Consider the following 17,277-nt stretch of genomic DNA (forward strand, 5'->3'; position numbering starts at 1 on the left):
CGGGGCAAGAAGTCTACCCCAAAGGAAAAATAAGGGTGACCGTTATATATAACGGTAAGGAAACACCAAAACTAGACCTGTATGTATTGCAAGATGGAGGACCACCATTACTGGGACGTGAATGGATCCGGAAAATACAACTGGATTGGCATTCCATACAGGCACTGACTGTGGCTGACAAAAAGGATGACGACGTCACACCTGGGCGACTGTCAAAGATCCTAACTGACGTGAAAGAAGTGTTCCAGCAAGGACTCGGAACACTAAAAGGCATGACAGCGACGATTAAAATTGAAGAAAACGTAAGCCCAAAATTTTTTAAGGCCAGACCGGTACCTTATGCGATCCGCCCAGCTATCTTAGCAGAGCTGGAGAGTCTGGAACGTTCAGGTGTACTGTCCAAGGTAGACTGGAGCGAGTGGGCTACACCCATCGTCCCTGTGATGATAAAGTCGTTGAGCAGCACGCCTGGGGAACCAAGGAAGGCTCGCATCTGTGGGGACGTTAAGGTAACAGTAAACCCGGTCCTTCACACCGTACAATATCCACTTCTGCGGATTGAAGATATTTTCGCCTCGCTATCTGGAGGAAAATGCTTCACTAAGATTGATCTGGCCCAGGTGTATCTGCAAATGGAGGTAGAAGAAGCATCAAAAAAATACCTCACAATCAACACCCATAAAGGTCTCTACCAATACAACCGGCTGGTATTCGGGGTAGCATCAGCTCCGGCTATTTGGCAGAGGGCAATGGAACAAGTCATGCAAGAGATCCCAGGGACCCAGTGTTATTTGGACGACATCCTGGTCACGGGCGAAAATGACAGTGATCACCTTGCCAACCTGGAGCAGGTGCTCACAAGGTTGCAGGAATATGGGCTCCGAGCTAACCGCCCCAAATGCGAGTTTTTTAAAAAACAGATCTTGTATTGTGGCCACGTTGTCGATAAAGAGGGGTTACATAAGTCCCCAGAGAAGATTGAGGCAGTAGTCAAGGCTCCAGCACCGGAAAATGTGTCACAACTGAGGTCGTTCCTCGGGCTGGTAAACTACTACCATAAGTTCTTGCCAAATTTGCCTACAATACTATACCCACTGAACACCCTACTGCAAACTGGGGTGCCATGGAAGTGGAGTGATGAATGTAGACGAGCTTTCCAGAAGAGCAAAACACTAATCACATCGAAAGAGGTATTGGTCCATTACAACCCAGCATTACCAATTCGGTTGGCATGTGATGCGTCACCCTACGGCATTGGAGCGGTGCTGTCGCACAAATTCTCGGACGGCTCAGAGAGGCCAATAGCCTTCGCGTCACGATCACTAACCTCAGCCGAGCGTAACTACGCCCAGATTGACAGGGAGGCCCTCAGCCTAGTTTGGGGAGTGAAAAAGTTCAATCACTATCTGCACGGGCAGAAATTCACCTTGCTGACTGATCACCAGCCTCTTGTCTCCATTTTTAATCCGAAGAAGGGCGTTCCGGTGATGACTGCGCAACGACTACAAAGATGGTCACTTTTTCTAGGGGCGCACCACTATGAGATTGAATATAAGGGCACGAAACAGCATGGAAATGCTGATGGGCTATCACACCTGCCACTGCCTACTGCGGAGGAAGCACCAGCAGTGGATCCTGTCGAAATATTCCATTCGACTATAGTTGAATACCTACCGGTAACCAACGCTTGTATCGAAAAGGAAACACGAAATGACCCGACACTGTCTCGGGTATGTGATTTGACGGTGAAGGGGTGGCCAGCACATGGCGACTCACTGTTGCCAGCATTCTCGACAAGGAGAGAACAGCTGGTAGTGTGCCGGGGGACCTTGATGTGTGGATCCCGAGTGGTAATTCCACCCAAATTAAGGGATAGAGTGCTCAATGAGCTTCATGAGGATCATCTCGGAGGGGTAAAAATGAAAAGCCTAGCCAGGGCTTATGTGTGGTGGCCGGGAATCGATAAACAAATCGAGGACCTGACCAAGAGCTGCTCAGGATGCCAGAAAGTCCAAAATGCACCACCACAGGCCCCTCTACACCCATGGGAGTGGCCCTCATCTCCATGGCAACGGGTGCATATTGATTTTGCTGGTCCATTCATGGACTCAATGTTTTTAATAGCCGTGGATGTGCACTTGAAATGGCCTGAGGTGATCAAAATGTCCTCCACCACCACGGAGAAAACTATTGCAGTCCTACGGACCATTTTTGCCAGGAATGGCTTGCCAGAACAGATTTGCTGCGACAACGGACCACAGTTTGTGTCCGAAGAGTTCCGGAGGTTCTTGAAAAAGAATGGGGTAAGGCATTACACATCCGCCCCGTATCATCCAGCCACAAATGGATTGGCTGAGAGGTTCATACAAACCTTTAAGAAGGCAATAAAGGCTATGTACAATGACAACATTCCGCTGCAGCACACGGTGGACAATTTCCTGTTCGCCTACCGGAATGCGACACATGCAGTCACCAACCAGGCCCCAGCCATGATGTTCTTTAACCAAAGGTTAAGATCTCGCCTGGATTTGCTCAGACCAAACGTACAAAGAGATGTTGAGAGTAAGCAATTCCAGCACATCCATGAGAAGCCAACAAGGAGCTTCAATGTAAGGCAACCAGTCTTGGCCCGCGACTACCGAACAGAATAATGGCAGCCAGGAACGATATGCACACGGCAGGACCCACTAATGTACACAGTGGACGTTGGGGAGAGCATTGTGAGACGCCATGCTGACCAGATCCTAGAGTCACAGGAACAAGTCAACCCCATGCCTCGCCCATACGTACCTGGTGATGAACCCGACGTACAGGTCGCATCTACCCCAGAAACAGTAGCATCGGAAGCTGATGAACCAACCGACGACAGGGGGCCAGAATCGCCTCCGCACCAAGAGCAAGACACTCGGGAAAGGCACTATCCAGAAAGGATCAGGAAGCCTCCCCAAAGACTGAATATATAAATAGACTATTTTCAGCGAATGTTGCATGTTAAAAGTGTTAATTGTAATTAGTTTGATATTTAATTGTTAAATGAGTGTTATGGTACTGTTAATCTAAAAGGGGAGGAATTGTAATGTATATACCTTTAAGGGGGGAACTACTTTTTACACCTCATGTATACTGTAGTACCGGCAGTGACCACACCTGTATATAGCACTGAGTAGTAATCTGTACAGGCAGTTCCACTGTGAGCCACGTTGATTAAACACCTGTTGTACCGTTCTCCGCAGTCTGTGTCTTATTATACCCAGACACAACACCACCCACCACCTTAAACATTCACTCCCTCTACCACCAGCGTACTGTGGCTGCAGTGTGTACCATCTACAAGATGAACTGCAGCAACTCGCCAAGGCTTCTTCGGCAGCACCTCCCAAACCCGTGACCTCTTCCACCTAGAAGGACAAGGGCAGCAGGCACGTGGGAACACCACCACCTCCAAGTTCCCCTCCAAGTCACACACACACCATCCTGACTTAGAAATATCTCGCTGATCCTTCTTCGTCGCTGGGTCAAAATCCTGAAACTCCCTCCCTAACAGCACTGTGGGAGTACCTTCACCACATGGTCTGCAGCGGTTCAAGGCAGCGGCTCACCACCACCTTCTCAAGGGCAATTAAGGATGGGCAATAAATGCTGGCCTTGCCAGCGACACCCACATCCCATAAAAAAAACAAGGACTGCACATAATGAATGATCCATTTTGGGAGGTAAATGACAGAAACCGCACTTGTTTCTGCCTTGCGCCATGTTTCCTTCTTGCGGGTGATTCTTCTGGGGCGAGTATTATGTCTCCTTTTAAACCAGGAGACTTGTCCTGACCCCGAATGGGTAGAGATGGATGGGTGTGAGGTGAATCCTGAAGCAGCTCACGGAGGAACTCCTGCCACCTAGTGACAGCTGGCATGAGCTACATGAGGCTAAAAACTTCTCATTCCAACAAACCACCACACACTCAGATGCTGACACTGTCCTTGGATGCTGATATATTTAAGGAGTTAATAAGAGATTGTGCTTGTGCACTGTCTGTGCTCTTGGTGATTCTACTTCATAGTGTGGAATGACTGTGAGCAGATGCTGCAGGTGAACAACTGGCAGGCTGGAATAATCAACTGGGCTATAAAATGAGCAGAGAAAAAACCCCTTCAAAGCGAAGGGGAAAAAGCTGATTGAAACACGAGACACAACTATCTCATCCCATAAACTGCCTTCAACAGTCCGGGACTGGGGCGAGGCCAACAGGATTATTATTTTTTTTTTTTTTTACTAGCGTCTGTCCTGTGGCCTCCACTGGTGCAAGGAGTATGTTTAATTCAGTTCCCGGTGACACAGCCATCAGTTCCCAAGCCCCCGCTGCTGGCTTCTTTTTGTGACCACGAGAACGATTCAAAGCAAGTTCCGTTTTTGATATTCTTCGCGTAAAACCCACGGAGCCAGATTATAGGCGCCCGACGGAAAAACGGACGACAGAAGAAAAAAAAACCAGACCAAATTAAAAATTGAAAAACGAATGCTTTCGCGTCGGTTTGCAAAATTATACTGATATTCAGTTCAACAACGGACGAGCGGCTGACCCGGTACCGTCTCTTTTTGCACGACCAGCCGAGATGAATTTCGAAGCCACAGGGTCCAGAAGACTGACCCTTTTTGATATTAGAAACATAGAAACATAGAAGATAGGAGCAGGAGTAGGCCATTCGGCCCCTTGAGCCTGCTCCGCCATTTAATGAGATCAGGGCTGATCATCCAAACTCAGTACCCTGTCCCTGCCTTCTCCCCATATCCCTTGATCCCTTTAGCCTTAGGAAATATATCTAACTCCTTCTTGAATATGTTTAATGAATTGGCCTCAACTGCCTTCTGTGGTAGAGAATTCCACAGGTTCACTACTCTCTGGGTGAAGAAATTCCTCCTCATCTCTGTCCTAAATGGCTTACCCCTTATCCTTAGACTGTGACCCCTGGTTTTGGACTTCCCCGCCATTGGGAACATCCTTCCTGCATGTAGTCTGTCTAGTCCTGTTAGAATTTTATAAGTTTCAATGAGATCCCCTCTCATTCTTCTAAACTCCAGCGAGTATAAGCCTAATCGACCCAATTTCTCTTCATTCCTGCCATCCCAGGTATCAGTCTGATGAATCTTCGCTGAACTCCCTCCATGGCAAGAACATCTTTCCTCAGATAAGGCGACCAAAACTGCACACAATACTCAAGGTGTGGTCTCACCAAGGCCCTGTACAACTGCAGCAAGACATCCTTGCTCCTGTACTCGAATCCTCTCGTAACGAAGGCCAACATACCATTTGCCTTCTTAACCGCATGCTGCACCTGCATGCTTACATTTAGCGACTGGTGCACAAGGACACCCAGGTCTCGTTGCACTTCCCCTTTTCTCAATCTATTGCTGTTCAGATAATAATCTGCCTTCCTGTTTTTGCCACCAAAGTGGATAACCTCACATTTATCCACATTATACTGCATCTGCCATGCATCTGCCCAATCACCCAACCTGTCCAAATCATACTGGAGTATCTCGGCATCCTCCTCACAGCACACACGCCCACCCAGCTTTGTGTCGTCTGCAAACTTGGAGATATTACATCTAGTTCCCTCGTCTAGATCATTAATATATATTGTGAATAGCTGGGGTCCTAGCACCGATCCCTGCGATACCCCACTAGTCACTGCCTGCCACTCGGAAAAAGACCCGTTTATTCCAACTCTTCGTTCACTGGCATGACCGGCAATTATTGCCCATCCCTAATTGCCCTTGAGAAGGTGGCGTTGTACCGCTGCAGCCCTTGTGGTGAAGGTGCTCCCCACTCTGCTGACTTTGTTGTAGCGGTTTGGTACAACTGAGTGCCTCGCTCAGCCATTTCAGAGGAGCAGTTAAGAGTACTTGCATTGGAGGCAGTTCAGAGACGATTCACTCGGTTGATCCCTGAGATGAGGGGGTTGACTTATGAAGAAAGGTTGAGCAGGCTGGGCCTATACTCATTGGAATTTAGAAGAATGAGAGGTGATCTTACTGAAACATATAAGATACTGAGGGGGCTCAGCAAGGTAGATGCAGAGAGGATGTTTCCCCTCGTGGGGAAATCTAGAACGCGGGGGCACAGTTTCAGAATAAAGGGTCGTCCTTTTAGAACTGAGATGAGGAGGAATTTCTTCTCTCAGAGGGTCGTAAATCTGTGGCATTCTCTGCCCCAGAGGAGGCTGGGTCATTAAACAAATTTAAGGTGGAGATAGACAGATTTTTGCAAGGTAAGGGAGTGAAGGGTTATGGGGAGCGGGCGGGGAAGTGGCTTTGAGCCCAAGATCAGCCATGATCTTATTGAATGGCGGAGCAGGCTCGAGGGGCCAAGTGTCCTGTTCCTGCTCCTAGTTCATATGTTCTTATGTTCAACCACATTACTGTGGGGCTGGAGTCACATAGAGGCCAGACCAGGTAAGGACAGCAGATTTCCTTCCCTAAAGGACATTGGGTTTTTCCAACAATCCGGTAGTTTCATGGTCACCATTACTGATACTAGCTTTTTAATTCCAAATTTATTGGATTAACTGAATTTAAATTCCCCAGTTGCTATGGTTTCATGTCCCCTGGATCATTAGTCCAGGTGTACTGGCCACGCTAGACGTGCTCCTATCTAGCTATCCAGCAAGTTAAACACTCATTCATAATAATTCCTCGTGAAGCCATTTTGCTGTTTGAAGCTTTACTTGAACAAATTTGTGAAACTGTAAACAAAGACAAAGTATGTTTTGTACATAAACTGAGTACTACACATTCGATATTGCACAAGATATAAACATATTTACAACAGTAGAATAGACTAATTGTATAACTAACTAACATTTGAACTAACTTCTGTAACTATTAAATATTAACCTTTTATAAACATAGTATTATCAAAATATTACTCTGACAACATTGCTATTATGCTAAGAACTAAAGATACTCACAGATATTGCGTTTGGCCTAACATATGAAGTCAGATTACACTGGATTGTAATGGAACCTCTCATAGCAATTCTCCATTACTCAAGTCAGATTCTTCCTGGTAAAACTGCTTCCTGGGGTCAACAGGAAGAAAGGTAGAAAGGTCAAATGACCTCACACAGGAAGAAAGGTCAGATGACCTTTCCAGCATACAAACTGTTAACACAATAACCGCCACCAGAGGGTGCTATCTGCACATATAAAATGTTCAGAATGTCACATAATGTCCATCGGTCCAGAACACCAGGCCTCTGGATTACTAGTCCATTAATATAAAAACTATGCCACCGTTCCCCTAAATTAACAGTGCAACACAACAGTCAGTAAAGATTTTTGATATCCCAACCAAACATCAGCTCGGGTTACCAACTCTGGTCGGACCTATTCCTGGAGGCTTCACTACATGACCGCTCCGCCCCACCCAGTAAAACAGCCTTCCCCTCCACCCTCCCCATCTCCAAAATTTTCATAACTAATAAACAAAAGTGTTCAAAGAAATTGAAAAAAACTCAATCGTTTCAATGCCCCTATGACTTTTTCTCCCGGATTCTGCTCTCAGCTTTGTTGTGGAGATTAATCTCAGATTCCTGGAGACTCCAGGGGCAATCTTAGAGGGTCGGCAACCCTAACGCTAGCTAATAGAACCGATGTGAATCTCCTCAGTGACAGCTCCAGACTGCATGCCCCGAGTCCCCGAGCAATCAGTACTCTGAGATTCGCTCGTCACAAGGATCCCGACGCAAGCAATCCAGTGTGTCAGCCGTGGCTCAGTGGGCTGCACTCTGTGTTAGAATGGTTGCGGGTTCAGGTCCCACTCCAGAGACTTGAGCACAGAATTCTGGGTGGACACTCCAGTGCAGTGCTGAGGGAGTGCCGCACTGGCGGAGGTGCCATCTTTCCGATGAGACATTAAACCGAGGCCCCGTCTGCTCTCTCAAGTGGACGTAAAAGATCCCGTGGCCACTATTTTGAAGAAGAGCAGGTGAGTTATCCCCAGTATTCTGGCCAATATTTATCCCTCAATCAACATAACAAAAATAGATTATCTGGTCATTATCGCATTGCTGTTTGTGGGAGCTTGCTGTGCGCACGTTTCCTACATTACAGCAGTGACTCCACTTTAAATAATACTTCATTGGCTGTGTCCAAAGATGTGCAGGTTAGGTTGATTGGCCATGATAAAAAATTGGCCCTTAGTGTTAGGGGGGATTAAATACGTGGGGTTACGGGGTTGCGGGGATGGGGCTTGGGTGGGGTGGCTGTCGGTGTAGGGACCGGGTGCTGGGGTTTGGATGATCAGCCATGATCTCGTTGAATGGCGGAGCAGGCTCGAAGGGCCGAATGGCCTACTCCTGCTCCTATCTTCTATGTTTCTATGTTTCTAAAGTGCTTTGGGACGTTGTGAAAGGCGCTATATAAATGCAAGTTCTTTCTTTTTTTTTAAGTTTAGAGAACGACTGAGCGACACAGTATCCGCTGCCCTTTCTATCTCCACAACATTCCAGTCAGCTGAGTTAGCACACACAGCTTTTTTATCCATCTCTCCTTACAGACAATCACATCATTTTATAAATGCTAAAACAAACACCGGCAATACACAGCACCTGAAAAGTGAAGCGACACATTCAAGCTTCAAGTGCCTACCTGGCGAGCTTAGCTTATATTAATTTATACTGACTACTGCCAGCATGTTGCGTCTTTATTTTTAATTCAGGTTTTCGTCATCTGCAGCGCTTTGTGTTTAATCTCCGCAGCTGAAGAAATGTTTCGCGTCTCTTATCAGCAACGTATAAACAGAATACCAGTGGGGCAAACTCAAGGAGCTCCGACATAATTGATTGTCTGAGAGGAGCCCGAATGGCCGGACGCATTATACACAAATGGTTTGTGGCACTGGAACCCTGTGTGGTATCCTCTATTTATAAGACGTCTGTGTTAATGGGGGGGAACTGTAAACATCAGTCGCATTGTATCAGGAGCGGTGTGATAAGGGGCTGCTCCTCTCTACAGGCCAATCACCAGCCTGACACTTCCAGGCCCCATTTGATATTGTGTCTCTGGCACGAATGAAATTCTGAACCTTAAAAGCTTCTCTTTCAATGCTGGTATGGCAAATATGTGTGACGATTTGGGAGCAGGAGGCTTCAGTTTTCTATCCTTTAAATTAGTGCGAATTTGCTCACACCCACTCCTTAAAGTGCCAACTTTATAACAGCAAGCAGAACTGTGAGGGCAGCTGTAACGTGATCCAATTTTTGAAACGATTGAAAATAATCTATAAAATTAGATCATTGCGAGATCAATTTCCAATAAATCCTTAAAATTAGATCGTTGTGCGATCAATTTTCAACAAATCCTTAAAGATAGATCGTTGTGCGATCAATTTACAATAAATCCTTAAAATTAGATCGTCGTGCGATCAATTTCCAATAAATCTTTAAAATTAGATCGTTGTGCAATCAATTTCCAATAAATCCTTAAAATGAGATCGTTGTGCGATCAATTTCCAATATATCCTTAAAATTAGATCACATGGGATTGGGGGCAAGGTATTGACTTGGATAGAGAACTGGTTGGCGGACAGAAAGCAAAGAGTTGGAATAAACGGGTCGTTTTCCGAGTGGCAGGCAGTGACGAGTGGGGTACCGCAAGGATCGGTCCTAGGACCCCAGCTGTTCACAATATATATTAATGATCTGGACGAGGGAATTGGATGTAATATCTCCAAATTTGCAGACGACACAAAGCTGGGTGGGAGGGTAAGCTGTGAGGAGGATGTCGTGAAACTCCAGTACGATTTGGACAGGTTGGGTGATTGGGCAGAAACATGGCAAATGCACTATAATGTGGATAAATGTGAGGTTATCCACTTTGGTGGCAAAAACAGGAAGGCAGATTATTATTTGAATGGCAATAGATTGGGAGAAGGGGAAGTGCAAAGAGACCTGGGTGTTATTGTGCACCAGTCGCTGAAGGTAAGCATGCAGGTGCAGCAGGCGGTTAAGAAGGCAAATGGTATGTTGGCCTTCGTAGCAAGAGGGTTCGAGTACAGGAACAAGGATATCTTGCTACAGTTGTACAGGGCCTTAGTGAGACTGCACCTTGAGTATTGTGTGCAGTTTTGATCACCTTACCTGAGGAAGGACATTCTTGCCATGGAAGGAGTGCAGCGAAGATTCACCAGGCTGATACCTGGGATGGCAGGAATGACGTATGAGGAGAGATTGTGTCGATTGGGCTTATACTCACTGGAGTTTAGAAGATTGAGAGGGGATCTCATCGAAACCTATAAAATTCTGTCAGGTCTGGACAGACTAGATGCAGGAAGGATGTTTCTGATGGCCGGGGAGTCCAGAACCAGGGGTCATAGTCTAAGGATAAGGGGTAAGCCATTTAGGACAGAAATGAGGAGGAATTTCTTCACCCAGAGAGTGGTGAACCTGTGGAATTCTCTGCCACAGAGGGCGGTGGAGGCCAGTTCATTAAATATATTCAAGAAAGAGTTGGATATATTTCTTGAGGCTAAAGGGATCAAGGGATATGGGGAGAAGGCAGGGACAGGGTACTGAATTTGGATGATCAGCCATGATCACATTGAATGGCGGAGCAGGCTCGAAGGGCCGAATGGCCTACTCCTGCTCCTATCTTCTATGTTTCTATGTTGTGCGATCAATTTCCAATAAATGCTTAAAATTAGATCATTGTGCGATCAATTTCCAATAAATCCTTAAAATTAGATCGTTGTGCGATCAATTTCCAATAAATCCTTAAAATTAGATCGTTGTGCGATCAATTTCCAATAAATCCTTAAAATTAGATCATTCTGCGATCAATTTCCAATATATCCTTAAAATTAGATTGTTGTGCAATCAATTTCCAATAAATCGTTAAAAGTAAATTATTGAAAGATCAATAAGACCCCATCATTTCCAATCAATCCTTTTGTTCCCCATCCCAGTTAAACACTGTAATGAAATATCCTCTTAAACCGTCAGGTTGACGGGGATCGCTCCACTATTCGTCAGACGGGGACTTGCAGCCTGCGCCGTAAGCATTGTTGAAAGACGCACATTATACTGGAACTTACATTATACTAGAATGCGACAGCTCCATGTTCTATTTTTATGCTGTGACCTGAGTTAATTTTAGTGCTTGTGCAATCTCCGTACTGCAAATACTGAGATTACACCAGCAAATGGCGTGAAGTTGTTATGATCTGGAATGCATTGCCTGGAAAGGATGGCGGAAGCAGATTCAATAGTAACTTTCATAAAGAGAATTCGATATATACGTGATAAGCCTGTGCCGGCTCTTTGAAAGAGCTGTCCAATTAGTTCCACTCCCCTGCTCTTTCCCCGTAGCCCTGCAAAATTTCCCCCTTCAAGTATTTACCCAATTCCCTTTTGAAAGTTACTGTTGAATCTGCTGACACCACCCTTTCAGGCAGCGCATTCCAGATCACAACAACTCGCTGCGTAAAAAAATATCTCATCGTCTCCCCTCTGGTCCTTTTGGCAATTATTTTAAATCTGAGTCCTCTGTTTACTGGAGCTCCTGCCATTGGAAACAATTTCTCCCTGTGTACTCTATCAAAACCCTTCATAATTAGTCCCACTCCCCCGCTATTTCTCCATATCCCTGCAAATTTTCCTAACCCATTGAGTGTCAGAATTCGTCTGGCCATTGTGTTTATAAATGCTTCAGTGAAGACTTGCTGATGTTCACTATCTCTAGCAAAACCGTTCTGAATAAGCATGCTGGTAAAATGAAAGCATAAGAGAGCATAAGAAATCGGAGCAGGAGTCGGCCGTACGGCCCCTCGAGCCTGCTCCGCCATTCAATGAGATCATGGCTGATCTTCGGCCTCATCTCCACTTTCCCCGCCCTTGATATCCCTTGATTCCCCTCGAGTCCAAAAATCTATCGATCTCAGCCTTGAATATACTCAAAGACTCAGCATCCACAGCCCTCTGGCTCTGCAGTAGAGAATTCCAAAAATTCACAACCCACTGAGTGAAGAAATTCCTCCTCATCTCAGTCTTAAATGGCCGCTCCCTTATCCTGAATGTATGCCCCCAAGTTCTAGACTCTCCAGCCAGGGGAAACAACCTCTCAGCATCTACCCTGTCAAGCCCCCTCAAGAAGGAAATTTCACTAATACATTTACCCTGTTGTTGTACATAATGACCAGATGTTTTTCAAATGGTTCTAGATTATTTTATAGCTGATATGTAGAGTTTTGATACACTAATTAGTTCAAGTAGCTTTCATTTCTCATTTTGGTGGACAGTTCTGAAATTAATGTCATTTTTTTTAAACCATTGGTTAACCAGAGGTGTGATCTGATTCCAAAAATCTTAAAACTTCTAGTACTATAGTAATAACAGGTTTACTCTTGCAGTCTGGTGATTTGAACAGTTATCACAAGATCACACCTCGATACAGGTGAGAATCTCACTGCCCCAATCTTACCTCATACATTCAGGAAAGACTCCAATGCACAATCCAAAAGTTTCTTCCATGATTCCAGGGTCTTGGCCTCCACTACCCAATCCAGAAGCCCATTCCAAGTGTTGGTCACCTTTTGTGTGAAGGACATCTTGACACCTGTCCTCAACTTGCCTTTCACTAGTTTGAACCTGGGCTCCCTCATCCGGCTGTATGTTTAGCTTGAAGCTCGATGATGCCAAAAGGCATCGGTGAGAGGCTATAAACCACAGCTCAGTGTGTAGCACTCTAACTCTTGTGTCCGAAGGTTGTGGGTTCAAGTCCTACTCTTTCGGATGAGACGTTAAACCGAGGCTCCCAAAGCCCTCTCAGGTGGGCATAAAAGGTTCCATGGCACTATTTCAAAGAAGAGAAAGGGAGTTCTCCCCGTTGTCCAGGTCAATGTTCATCCCTCAACCACTATCACAAAAAACAGATTATCTGGTCATTATCACATTGCTGTTTGTGGGATCTTGCTGTGCGCAAATTGGTTGCCATGTTTCCTACATTACAACAGTGACTCCACTTCTTTCGATAGCAAAACACTGCAGATGCTGGAAATCCGAAATAACAACAGAAAATGCTGGAAAAACTCAGCAGGCCTGACTCCACTTCTTTGTCCCATTACCTCTCCTTTTGCCTTGCACCATCATCCCTTTTGTCATTTAATCTCTCCTGCCTTCCACCCTATCACAGACCTTCCCTTTTGTTCTTTCCTCCCCTCCTCCACTTTCCCTGCCTCTGTACTTGCTTAAAACCTGTTCTCTAACTTTTTCCAGTTCTGACGAAAGGTCAACGACGTGAAACGTTAACTCTGTTTCTCTCTCTCCACAGATGCTGTCTGACCTGCTGAGTATTTCCAGCATTTTCTGTCTTTATTTCAAAAGTACTTAATTGGCTCTAAGGAGGTACAGATTTTCTGAGACTCTGTCACACAGGCACATAGCAGGTGTGCCTGTAATTTTCTGTTACGCTGCCTCCTGGGCATTGGGCCATGCTGGTGGCATTCAGGCCTTGGGCAATTTTACCAGTAGGTGTGCCTAGTTACAAAACATATTTCAGCCAGTTAACGCCATTCTCTGACTGAAAATAAAATCTCAATAAGACAGCAAAATAAAGCCTTGGCAATAGAAAACAGAATTAAAAGATCATGAAAATGACTGAAACATAAACAGTAAAAACGGTAATTATGTATTTCTGGCAGGAGAAGGCTGAGTCTTCAGAGTCCGCCCCAAGGTTTTATTCGGGGAACAGTTAACACATTATTTTCTGTGCTAGCATGGCTCTTAATTGCAGCGATATTTTGTGAACACATTTTTAAAACCCTTGTAATAATGCTGTACATCTTCGCACAGCTTAGACTGAATTGTGTTTTGAACAATAGAAAAGCACCATAACCCGTGGGATTTTTAAAATTCATTCTTGGGATGTGGGCGTTGCTGGCAGAGCAGGCATTTAGCGCCCATCCCAGGTCGCTCTGAGAAGGTGGTGGTGGGCCCTCTTCTTGAACCGCAGTCGCGCCATCACTAAGACCGCCTGTTTCCACCTCCTCGACATCACAGAATCACAGAATCACAGAAACCCCACAGTGCAGATAGAGGCCATTTCAACCCATCGAGCCTGCACCGACACATATCCCACCCAATTCCCCGCAACCCCTACACCAACACATATCCCACCCTATCCCCGTAACCCCATGTATTTAATCCCCCTAACACTAAGGGTCAATTTATCATAGCCAATCAACCTAACCCGCACATCTTTGGACTGTGGGAGGAAACCGGAGCACCCGGAGAAAACCCACGCAAACACGGGGAGAATGTGCAAACTCCACACAGACAGTCACCTGAGGCCGGATTCGAACCCGGGTCCCTGGCGCTGTGAGGCAACAGTGCTAACCACTATGCCACCGTGCTGCCCGTCGGACATCGCCCGATTCCGCCCCTGCCTCAGCTCATCCGCTGGTGAAACCCTCATCCATGTCTTTGTCACCTCTAGACTTGACTATTCCAACACACTCCTGGTCTGCCTCCCACGTTCTACCCTCCGTAACCTTGAGGTCGTCCAAAACTCTGCTGCCCGTGTCCCAACTCGCACCAAGTCCCGTTCACCCATCACCCCTGTGCTCGCTGACCTACATTAGCTCCCGGTTAAGCATGGCCTCGATTTTAAAATTCTCATCTTTGTTTTCAAATCCTTCTATGGCCTCGCCCCTCCCTATCTCTGTAATCTCCTCCAGCCCCACAACCCTCTGAGATATCTGCGCTCCTCTAATTCTGGCCGCTTGAGCATCCCCGATTTTAATCGCTCCACCATTGGTGGCCGTGCCTTCAGCTGCCAAGGCCCTAAGCTCTGGAATTCCCTCCCTAAACCTCTCCGCCACTCTTTCCTCCTTTAAGATGCTCCTTAAAACCTACCTCTTTGAAAAAGCTTTTGGTCACCTGCCCTAATTTCTCCTTATGTGGCTTGGTGTCAAATTTTGTTTTATTCCGCTCCTGTGAACTTGGGACGTTTTACTACGTTCAATGCGCTATATAAATACAAGTTGTTGTTGTTGTTATTGTGGTTTGATACAGCCACTTCAAAGGGCTGTTCAGAGTCAATCGCATTGGTGTAGGACTGGAGTCAGGTATTGGCCAGACCGGGTAAGGACGGCAGGTTTCCTTCCCTAAAGGACATTAGTGAACCAGTTGGGATTTCGGGACAATCTGACAGCTTCATGACCACTTTTTTTCCTTTCAAAAAGCCACGACGGGATTTGAGCTCACATGCTCTGGATTAGAAGTCCATATAACCACTTCTTAGGCAGTCCCTCGGAACCGAGCATGACTTGCTTCCACATTACAAATGAGTTCTCAGGTGACTGATGAGTCCAATGCGGGACCTACAGTCTCTGTCACAGGTGGGGCAGACGGTGGTTGAAGGGGCGGGTGGGTGGGGGTGCTTGGGTTGACGTGCGCTCCTTCCGCTGTTTGCGCTTGGCTTCCGCTTGCTCCCGGCGAAGAGAATCGAGGTGTTCTACGCCTTCCCGGATGCTTCTCCTCCACTTTGTGTGGTCTTGGGCCAGGGATTCCCAGGTGTCAATGGGGATGTTGCACTTTTTCAAGGAGGCTTTGAGAGTGTCCTTGAAGCGTTTCCTCTGCTCACCTGGGGTTCTCTTGCCGTGCCGGAGCTCCGAGTAGAGCGCTTGTTTTGAAAGTCTCGTATCGGGCATGCAGACGATGTGACCCGTCCATCGGAGCTGATCGAGCGTGCTCAAAGCTTCGATGCTGGGGATGTTGGCCTGAGCCAGAACACTGACGTTGGTGCGCCTATCCTGCCAATGGATTTGCAGGATCTTGCGGAGGCAGCGTTGGTGGTACCTCTCCAGCGCTTTGAGGCACCCACGATCCACTTTCCCAGTTGGAACTCCTGAGCTGAGTAACTCTCACAATGCCACCTTTCACTGTTATCCAGCAAATCATCTCTCAAACAATGGGATTGTGAGATAATTGGCTTGAAATTGGGAAGTGCGCTATTAGCAGCAAATGTGTTAACGGGTTTCACCATTTTAACAAAGGTATTCATTGATTTTTAACGGGTTAACACCTTCAGTAAAATAATGGGCAAAGGAATTTCATGTGAATCCTTTAACGTGCGAGTTTGTAAATTAAATCTGATAATTACACAGCTCATTTGCCAGGAAGGTTTGTGCATTGAATTAAGATCGCTGTAAAACACACAAGTGGAGAATAAGATGGAGTGCTACAATTGGCATCCCTGCCCCTGGGCTACGAAGGAGAAAATAAAAAAGAAAGGTTTGCATTTATATAGCGCCCTTCACAACCTCAGGACATCCCAAAGCACTTTACAGTCAATGAAGTACTTTTGAAGTGTGGTCACTGCTGTAATGTAAGAAACGGGGCAGCTGATATGCGCACAGCAAGCTCCCACAAACAGCAATGTGATAATGGCCAGGTCATCTGTTTTTTAGTGATACTGGTTGAGGGATAAATGTTGGCCAGGACACTGGAGAGAACTCCCCTGCTCTTCTTCGAAATAGTGCCAAGGGACCTTTTACATCGACCTTGGAGGGCAGACGAGACCTTGGTTTAACGACTCATCCTAGAGACGGCACTTCCAACAGTGCAGCGCTCCCTCAGCACTGCACTGGGGAGTTTCAGCCGAGATTTTGTGGAGTGGAATTTGAACCCATGACCCACAAACGATACTGCCTGTTTTCCGCCCCCCCCCCAACCCCCACCGAAGTTCAAAGTTCTGATGAACTTTGTCTTTTCCTTTTCCAGATGCTGACAGACCTGCAGTTCCAAGCAATTTCTATTTTTATTGCTCGCAACTACAAAATCCGGAGAGGGCCATTCCGACTTCCCAGAACCTCAAGGGCATTCGAAAACTGCACTCTGTGGAAAAACATGCAGCCTTAGTCCAAGTAATTTCTTCTAGTCTTCAATCAAAACAAACCATCTTGCTCTTTTCCAATTGTTGCCACGGCTTGTGTTTTTATTTGGCGCAAGTTACAGTGAGGGAGTCATAGGTCTTCATTTGGTATTCAGTTGACACCACTAAGCTGCTGAGGCCTTGCTCCTGCGGTTTTCTGGGGCCCTCTCAACCAATCGGTTAACTTTTTTTTAAACTAATTTATGGGATGTGGGCGTCGCTGGCAAGGCCAGCATTTATTGCCCATTCCTAGTTGCCCTTGAGAAGGTGGTGGTGAGCCGTTGCCTTGAACCGCTGCAGTCCGTGTGGTGAAGGTACTCCCACAGTGCTGTTAGGGAGGGAGTTCCAGGA

Source organism: Somniosus microcephalus, chromosome 1 (genome assembly GCF_052327205.1).
Source record: "Somniosus microcephalus isolate GS21.2 chromosome 1, FLI_Smic_1.0, whole genome shotgun sequence".
NCBI classification, from domain to species: Eukaryota; Metazoa; Chordata; class Chondrichthyes; order Squaliformes; family Somniosidae; genus Somniosus; species Somniosus microcephalus.